An 8,791-nucleotide genomic window follows, 5' to 3' on the forward strand; every position below is an offset into this window, starting at 1 on the left:
GTTCATTGCAACTATTCAGATCTGTTATCATATGAAAGCAACTATAGATAATACATAAAGGAAGGAGTGAGGCTCTGTTCCAACAAAATAATATTGACAAAAACAGGAGACAGGCCAGATGTGGTCCACAGGCCATAGTTTGCCAACTCCTGACTTAAAACAACAACTATTTATTTGCCTTTTGTTGGTTTATAATTTGGATGAGGCTCAGCTAGGCTGGCTTACGTGTCTGAAGTCAGCTGCTGGGCCAGTTGGGCTGGTTGATCTTGGATGGCCTCAGCTGGAAGGACATGGCTCTGCTCCATGTGGGCTTTCATCCTCCAGCAAGCTAGTTGGGGCTTGCTCAAATGGAGACTGCTCAGGGTTCCAGGAAACTGTAGAAATATGCAAGGTTTCAGGGCTGGGTGTGGTGGCTCATGCCTGTAATTCCAGCACTTTGGGAGGCCGAGGCGGGTGGATCACCTGAGGTCAGGAGTTTGAGACCAGCCTGGCCAACATGGTGAAATCCCTTCTCTACTAAAAATATTGAAAACTAGCCAGGCATGGTGGTGGGCGCCTGTAATCTCAGCTACTCAGGAGGCTGAGGAAGGAGGATTTCTTGAACCTGGGAGGCAGAGGTTGCAGTGAACTGAGATAGCACCACCACACTCCAGCCTGGGCAACAAGAGCTTAATTCCATCTAGAAATACAAAAGAAAAGAAAAGAAAAGAAAAGAGAAAAAAAAAAAGAAAAGTAAAGAAAAGAAAAAGAAAAGAAATATGCAAGGATTCTTGAGGTCTAGGCATAATGTCTGTCACATGCTCTTGGTCAGACTAAGCCACAAGGCCATCCTAGATGCCATGGTTGGGGAAACTGACTCCATTACTTGAGGAAAATGCTGCAGATTCATACTGCAAAGGAAAATGCATAAAGAGAGGGAAATTAGCACAACCGTGTTTGCAAACCACTTACACATTAGCGCATAAGAAGTGCTCCCTAAATGTTAACTAGCAGCCTGGACCTACTCTGTAGCTTGTAGAAATAGAAGAGATGATAAAGCTATAAAATCTAAGGTTTGAGATGCTTACAGTCCAAAATGTGAAATAAGCTTTGTCCACAAATAACTATAACAAAGAATAAAAATAAGAAATTCTTAATTTCTGAATTCTTCAGTTTGGAATTCAGAGCTTAAGAAATATTAGCAACTACAATGTAGGAGATAAAAAGTTCTGATAGGTTTGCTGAGAGTGGTGGCCTCCAGCTTCATCCATGTCCCTGCAAAGGACATGAACTCAGAAAACCAAACATCGCATGTTCTCACTCGTAAGTGGGAGTTGAACAATGAGAACACATGGACACAGAGAGAGGAACATCGCCCATTGGGGCCTGTCGGGGCGTGGCAGGCAAGGGGAGGGAGAGCATTAGGACGAATACCTAATGCATGCGGGGCTTAAAACCTAGATGATGGGTTGATAGGAGCAGCAATCCACCATGACACATGGATACCTATGTAACAAACCTGCATTTTCCACACAGGTATCCCAGAACTTAGAGTAAAATAAATTTTAAAAAAGTTCCGGGCCGGGTGCAGTGGCTCATGACTGTAACCCAGCACTTTGGGAGGCCGAGGCGGGCAGATCACAAGGTCATGAGATCAAGATCATCCTGGCCAAAATGATGAAACCTTGTCTCTACTAAAAAAAATAAATTAAAAAAAAATCAGCCAGGCGTGGTGGTGGGTGCCTGTAATCCCAGATACTTGGGAAGCTGAGGCAGGAGAATCACTTGAACCCAGGAGGCAGAGACTGCAGTGAGCTGAGATTGCACCGCTGCACTCCAGCCTGGCAACAGAATGAGACTCCACCTCAAAAAAAAAAAAAAAAAAAAGAAGTTCTGTTAAGTTTATGGGGCCACATAGGGACTATGTCTCAAAACTCTTCATGACAAAATAGACTTATATAGTATTCTAGGCCCCAGATGCCTCCATGGATAGTGATATAGCCCTCAATCTCATGATGGCAGACTCCCCACCAGGGTCGCCTTCCACAGTCACCCCTGTTTTATTTCATTTGGCTGTTATACTAAAGTAACATAGACTGGGTGGCTTAGAAGCAAGGAAAATTTATTTCTTACAGTGTTGGAAGCTTGAAGTCCAAGATCAAGGTGTCTGGCCTCTCTTCTGATTTATCAAAAGAAATCAAGAATTTATTTTTGGCATAAGATATCTGTTAATGTAAGTGGTAAGGGTGAGATCTGGTGGTGCTGAGATCTTTGAGGCTGGTGATGCCACTGGAGATAGGGTAGACTAGGGAAGGAGTTAAGTTTGGGGAAAGAAATCAAGAATTTACTTTTGGCATAAGATACCTGTTAATGTAAGTGGTAAGGTGAGATCTGGTGTCTAGTGAGAGCCAATTCCTGATTTATATTAATAGAAAACTGTATTTTTGCTATGTACTCACATGGCAGAAGGAATGAGAGGATACTTTGCATTAATTTGTGTGGGTACATAATAGGTATATATATTTATGGGGTACATGAGACGTTTTGATACAGGCATGCAATGTGTAATTATTACATCATGGAGAGCGCGGTATTCATCCCCTCAAGCATTTTTCTTTTTTATTACTTTTTGAGATAGAGTCTCGCTCTTGTCACCCAGGCAACCTCCACCTCCTGGGTTCAAGTGATTCTCCTGCCTCAGCCTCCTGGGTAGCTGGGATTACAGGCAAGCACCATCACACCTGGCTAATTTTTGTATTTTTAGTAGAGACGGGGTTTCACCATGTTGGTCAGGCTGGTCTCAAACTCCTGACCTCAAGTGATCTGCCCGCTTCGGCCTCTCAAAGTCCTGGGATGACAGGCATGAACCACCGCGCCTGGCCCCTCAAGCATTTTTGATGAGGGCGCTTATCCCACTCACTACAGCTCCACCTTCATGACCTAATCACTTTCCAAAGGCCCTGCCTCCAAATACTATCCCCTTGGGGATTCGGTTTCTACCTATGAATTTTGCGGAGGCATAAACATAAGTCTTTGGCACCTCCCCATATCTGGAGGAGAGCCCCAGCATTCTCCCTGCCATTAATTTTCTTATCTCAACTACAGCAGAAGGATGCAAGGGTGTCCAAGGGAGAAAATACTGTTATGGGTTCTTAGTTTCTGTTTCTTGTAGGGTCACTAAAGCCCCTTCCTTATCCCTCTTTTCCACTTATCACTAGAGACAGAAACTAAAAATCATGACTTCAGGCTGCCAAAAGCTTAAAACAAAACAGAACAACAACAACAACAAAATAATGTGAGTTAGACAAGCTTGGCAAGGAAGCTGTAAGGTGAGAACCATGAAAATGGAAATGATCACCTGCAACTCAACAGCATTTCAGATGGAGAAGCATTTCAAAGACCTCGAGGTGAACGCACGCTTGGCTTGTCCCAGGAACAATTAAGATATGAGTGCAGCTGGATCAGAGTGAGAGAGTAGGACAGCAGTGACAGACACAGTTAGAGAATAGATAGGACCAGATCATGCAATGAGGGGTTAGACTATGGGAAGACAGACATAAAAGCAGGAAGATCAATTAAAAGAGGTGATAGGCCGGGTGCGGTGGCTCATACCTGTAACCTCAGCACTTTAGGAGGCCGAGGCAGGCGGATCACGAGGTCAAGAGATCAAGACCATCCCAGCCAACTTGGTGAAACCCTGTCTCTGCTAAAAAGACAAAAATTAGCTTCGCGTCGTGGCACACACCTATAGTCCCAGCTACTCGGGAAGCTGAGGCAGGAGAATCACTTGAACCTGGGAGGCGGAGGTTGCAGTGAGCCGAGATAGTGCCACTGCACTCCAGTGATGCTGATGGCTTGGTCTAGGATGGTTGAGATGGGATGGGGAGACATTGTTGGATTCTGGATACATTTCACATGTAATAATAGGTAGGATTTGCTCACGCATTTGTTCTACAGAGTGAGAGAGAAGAATTCAGAACATCTCCAAAGTTGGTCTGAGCAACTTTAAGGCTGGAGGTGCCATTGAAGATAAGATAGACTAGGGCAGGAGTTAAGTTTGGGGAAAGAAATCAAGAATTTATTTTTGGACTAAGATACCTGTTAATGGGCTGGGTGCAGTGGCTCACGCCTGTAATACCAGCAGTTTGGGAGGCCGAGGCAGGCAGGTCACGAAGTCAGGAGTTCGAAACCAGTCTGGCCAACATAGTGAAACCCGATCTCTATTAAAAATACAAAAATGGTATTTGGAATATCAGTAGGTAGTATAGTGCAGTGGTTGAGATCATGGACTTTTGGCCTTAACTGCTGGGGTTCAAATTCTAGCTTTACCACCTATTAGCTGTGAGACCATGGGCACATTCATTAACCCTTATGTGCCCAGTTTCCTCTTCTGTAAAAGGGGGACAAAACTACACCTCCTCGGGAGGATTAATAAGTAGATTGCTTGGAAAATTGCCTGATGATCTCACTTCTGGAGCTATTTGACAGCGAAGATCCTCGGGAATGGGACTACTTTAAAACAGTCTTAACACAGAATTTATGGGAAGTTTCTCAGTCTTAGAGCATTCATCTGAAAACAGATTAACAATATTTTCCTAAAGTTTGTTTATGAAACAGAACACTTCAATGGTGTAGCTGAACTGCTGGAAATATTAGAAAGTATTATCAATGGCTTTGCTTTACCTCTTAAGGCAGAACACAGTTTCTGGTGAAAGTATTGATCTCCTTACACACTGTCAGGAGCTTCTCACTCTGCCATGCACAGCTGGCATATTGTATAGTGCAGTTTCTGGAGAAAGATCCTTCACTCACAGAACCAGTTATTAGGGGGTTAATGAAGTTTTGGTCTAAAACATGTAGTCAAAGAGGTCATGTTCCTTAGGGAACTGGAAGAAATACTGGATGTGATTGAACCTTCACAATGTGTTAAAATCCAAGAACCTTTGTTTAAACAAATTGCCAAGTGTGTATCCAGCCCTCATTTTCAGGTGGCAGAAAGAGCACTCTAGTATTGGAATAATGAATACATCATGAGTTTGATAGAAGAAAACTCTAACGTCATCCTTCGCATCATGTTTTCCAGGCTTTACAGGATTTCGAAAGAACATTGGAATCCGGCTATTGTGGCGTTGGTGTACAATGTGTTGAAGGCATTTATAGAAATGAACAGCACCGTGTTTGACGAGCTGACAGCCACATACAAGTCAGATCATCAGCGTGAGAAAAAGAAAGAAAAGGAGCGTGAAGAATTGTGGAAAAAATGGGAAGATCTGGAGTTAAAGAGAGGTCTTAGATATGATGGAATAATTCCAACTTAACAAAAACAATGACAGCAACATTGCTAATTGGTGGAGTCACACATTTATGTAGCAGAAGATGGAGCAACAGTTTTCTGTATTGTGCAACTTTATGGTAGATTTTGCATTTGTTTCGTTATTACAACAGCACTGTATATACCTGTCTCTAAGTAAAGGAAAAGAAAAATAAGGACTTCAATCCACAGTTTGGACAGCAGATGGACTTCTCAAAACTTTGCAAACATAATCACTGTTCTAACCCTCTTAAAAAAATCGGGCTTCAAAGATTTGTTAATGAAATTGCTATGTTAAAATTCCATTATTGGGAGTTCTTTATCACTAGCAGAGAGTATGATACAATTTTCAAATGTGAACAATCTTAAATTTAGCTTGTCTGTCTGCTAAGCTGTTAAATGTATTTATAGTAAAGGAAGAAAAAAAGACTGTCATTTCCTTATAAGTTTGTGTAACATCCTCCTCTGGATAACTTGACTGTAATTTGACATCTTTTTCTTTTGCACATCTTCCTGAGTTGAATGTCCACGTGGAATGGGGTCATGAATTATAAAGGTCCCTGATAAAAGTTCTGTTTACTGGGGTGAACATCTTTCCAGTAACCAGGTAGTCCTGGTACTCCTTTAGTTTTAAAATTAGGAGTTAAAAGAGAAGAGGTGATAAACATAGTAGGGAAGGGAATTTTGAATTCGTGCGTCAGTTTATGGTGAATCCAAATCAATGGCTTGAATCCTTTGAAAACAGGCACTGGGACATCACAGATTTCAGTACCTGACCAGTATTAGCTGCATGTATCATTGAACACACATACCAGAGATGTTCTAGGGTAGCTAAACTGCTAATAAAACTTGTGTACAGTATGTACTTACCTAATGCAGTTGCGTTATTACGTACTGAAAGATATATGTTTGGGGGGTTATTTCCAGGATGCGTTTGCTTGTTATGGACATGGCAGCAGTGAGCTGGTAATCCTAAACCATCAGTTCCAGCAGTATTCATGGTATGATACAGCTGATTCTGTGTTCCTGCGTTGAATTGTGACGGTAGCAAACATGAACGTATGAACTACTGTTGCTCTTAATAGAAATACAATATAAATATGGGCTTGTATATTTTCTTCCTTACATTTAAATATAAAGTAGAATGTGCAGTTTTATTGTTTTCAAGAAAAAGGAAAAAAAGCTGCTGACTTTCTCTCCCATAAAGTTTTTCAGGATTATCAGGTCACAGTGTGTACGTAAGAGTCAGCTATTTATGGATATTGTTATCTCGGTAACTTTATAAAAAAAAAAAAAAAAAAAAAAACTGGCATGGTTAATTCCTTAAAAAAAAAACCAGAAGTAAAAAAAAAGTCATATGCAACACTAGACACAACATGGTTTAATGGAATTAATAGATTTAAAAAAAAAAAAAAAAAGAACATTGATGAGGATTCACTGTAAGGTTGGCAGAGGCTGCCAAAGACAAAACAACTGACTTCAAAAATGCTGGAACAAAGTGATAAAAAATAAATTTGTAACAAATCTTCTCCTTTTTAGTCCTTGTCATTTTAGCCCTTTAGTTTCAACTCCGCATTATATCTATTTTTGATGGCGTAAACTTTGGTTTGCTGTTAATTCATCTTTTTAGGTAAAAGACATTAAAATCACAGGTTTATGAAGAATCTCTGCCCATTGGGATGAAATGCAGTCATTTGAAATGAGAAAGGCCGGGATCCTTTTTTGCACCTTACCCTGTCTTCGAGAGTAAAGGTGAACACTTACAGCTATCCTCCCTGATGTCAATTTTGTATGTTGATCATTCCAAACTGAGAAGAATAAAGCCAAATTTTAGACATATTTAAAGAATCAATTAAAGCTGTATGTCTAAAATTCATAGGGCAACTTCTGTGAAGGAACATTGTCTTTTTCTCTTTTAGTGGAAAGTGACAACGCAACATTAGTCATGTTGTGTGCGGTGACACAGAGCAACTGAAGTAATCTGACTGTTGCACTATGTGACATATTTCAGGACTTACTTGCTGCATTTGCAGCAGCCCTCTCTCTCTGCCCATTCCCACAATTCTGCTGTTGCTGCAACTTGAGTTAATTGTGACAAACGCATCTTTGTGTTATATTTTGTTTGCTTCATAATTTCCAGAACTATATATAAACATAGTTTTAAAATAGCAAATACTGTAGTTAGTGAGTGATGATCACTCCAACCTTATCCTTACCATATGGGTTTCAGGGATAGGATTAAGAGTGTCTTTGGAAGAGAAAAATACACACAACCCTGTGGTTTAGAAGGATGCTGAGGCCTTAGGCTGTGGGCCTAGAACAATTATGTGAGTGAATTCACCCATCTCATACTTTGAATCAAGCATGCATTTCTTTTTCTCATTGTGCAAGTATCCTCAGTTGTTTTCCTTCAGTGTTGAGTTTTTGTCCTTTTGAATTTTATTATATGTTGCTCTCCCTAACATTTGACTGCTTTTTATAAGAGAAAAGAAAAAATAAAAAAATAAGAAATAAATAATACCCTCGATGCCACTGGATACTCACAAGCAGGGTTATGCTCCTTCGTCTTGGGCTTGTTTGCCCAAATGAAAGGGTTTAATTTATTTTGCACCTCCTATGCGTGGGATAGTCCAGGGTGCAGAGCCAGGACTTGCTTGTAATTGCACCTGCTATACTTAAATGTATAGGCTTAGGCTCAATCACACTATGGAAAGAAACAACAAAAAAAGTATATTTAGAGCTTTAAAAGCTTTTTTATTTTTTGTGGGGATGAGGGTGGGATGGGAAAGGGATGTATGGATGTTACTGGCATTTTTAAGTGTTTAGAGTTTTGGGAGGTTTGGGGTGTTTTTTTTTCCTCGTTTTCCTTTTTTCTTTTTAATTGGATGCACCGACCTGCCTAGGAAATGAAGAGATTCTCTTTTGATGCTATTACCAATGTTATCATAAGGTGACAGTCCCTGTAACAAAACGGTGGCACCAGACATGATCACTGATGTTTTATTTGCACATCAATATTTTCATTTTTGTATTCTGGCTCAGCTGCTTCTCTGAGTGGAGTTAAGGAATGAGCCACAAAGGATTTTTGTAGTAGGTATATTGGCATTGCATTTTATATTCTTCTATATTTAATTTTGAAAATCTAAAAGAAGGATTGTGCATCTTGAAAGAAAGTTGAGCAAATTGTGATCTAGCGGAATGTGAATTTGTGCTGCTTCTTGTGCACGATAGCAGCAATAGTATCTCTCCTGGAAATAAACATCCCATATTATGATGTCTATGAATATAGATTTCCTTTTCTTCCTTCCCTCCCTCCTTTCTTCCCCCACCTTTCTCTTTTTTTCTCTCTCTCTCTGAGCTTCTCTTTTCCTCCGTCCCTCTTCCCTTCCTCTTTCTTTACTTTTTGTGAACTCACTTATTGTAAATAAATTGTAATCCAAACCTCATGAATCAATGGTGAACTTTCAAATATATATATTACCAATGCATTTGCTGGTTGTT

General features: G+C 40.4%; 1 pseudogene across 1 annotated transcript; it reads left to right on the forward strand.

The window, feature by feature from the left end:
* The first annotated feature begins 3,798 nt into the window (after positions 1-3,798).
* LOC101012504 lies at positions 3,799-6,580 on the forward strand (annotated as a pseudogene). Its single transcript, XR_004181901.1, has one exon. The product of XR_004181901.1 is annotated as a serine/threonine-protein phosphatase 2A 56 kDa regulatory subunit epsilon isoform pseudogene (transcript).
* The last annotated feature ends 2,211 nt before the right edge of the window (positions 6,581-8,791 follow it).

This window comes from Papio anubis, unplaced genomic scaffold, assembly GCF_008728515.1.
Source record: "Papio anubis isolate 15944 unplaced genomic scaffold, Panubis1.0 scaffold916, whole genome shotgun sequence".
NCBI lineage: Eukaryota > Metazoa > Chordata > Mammalia > Primates > Cercopithecidae > Papio > Papio anubis.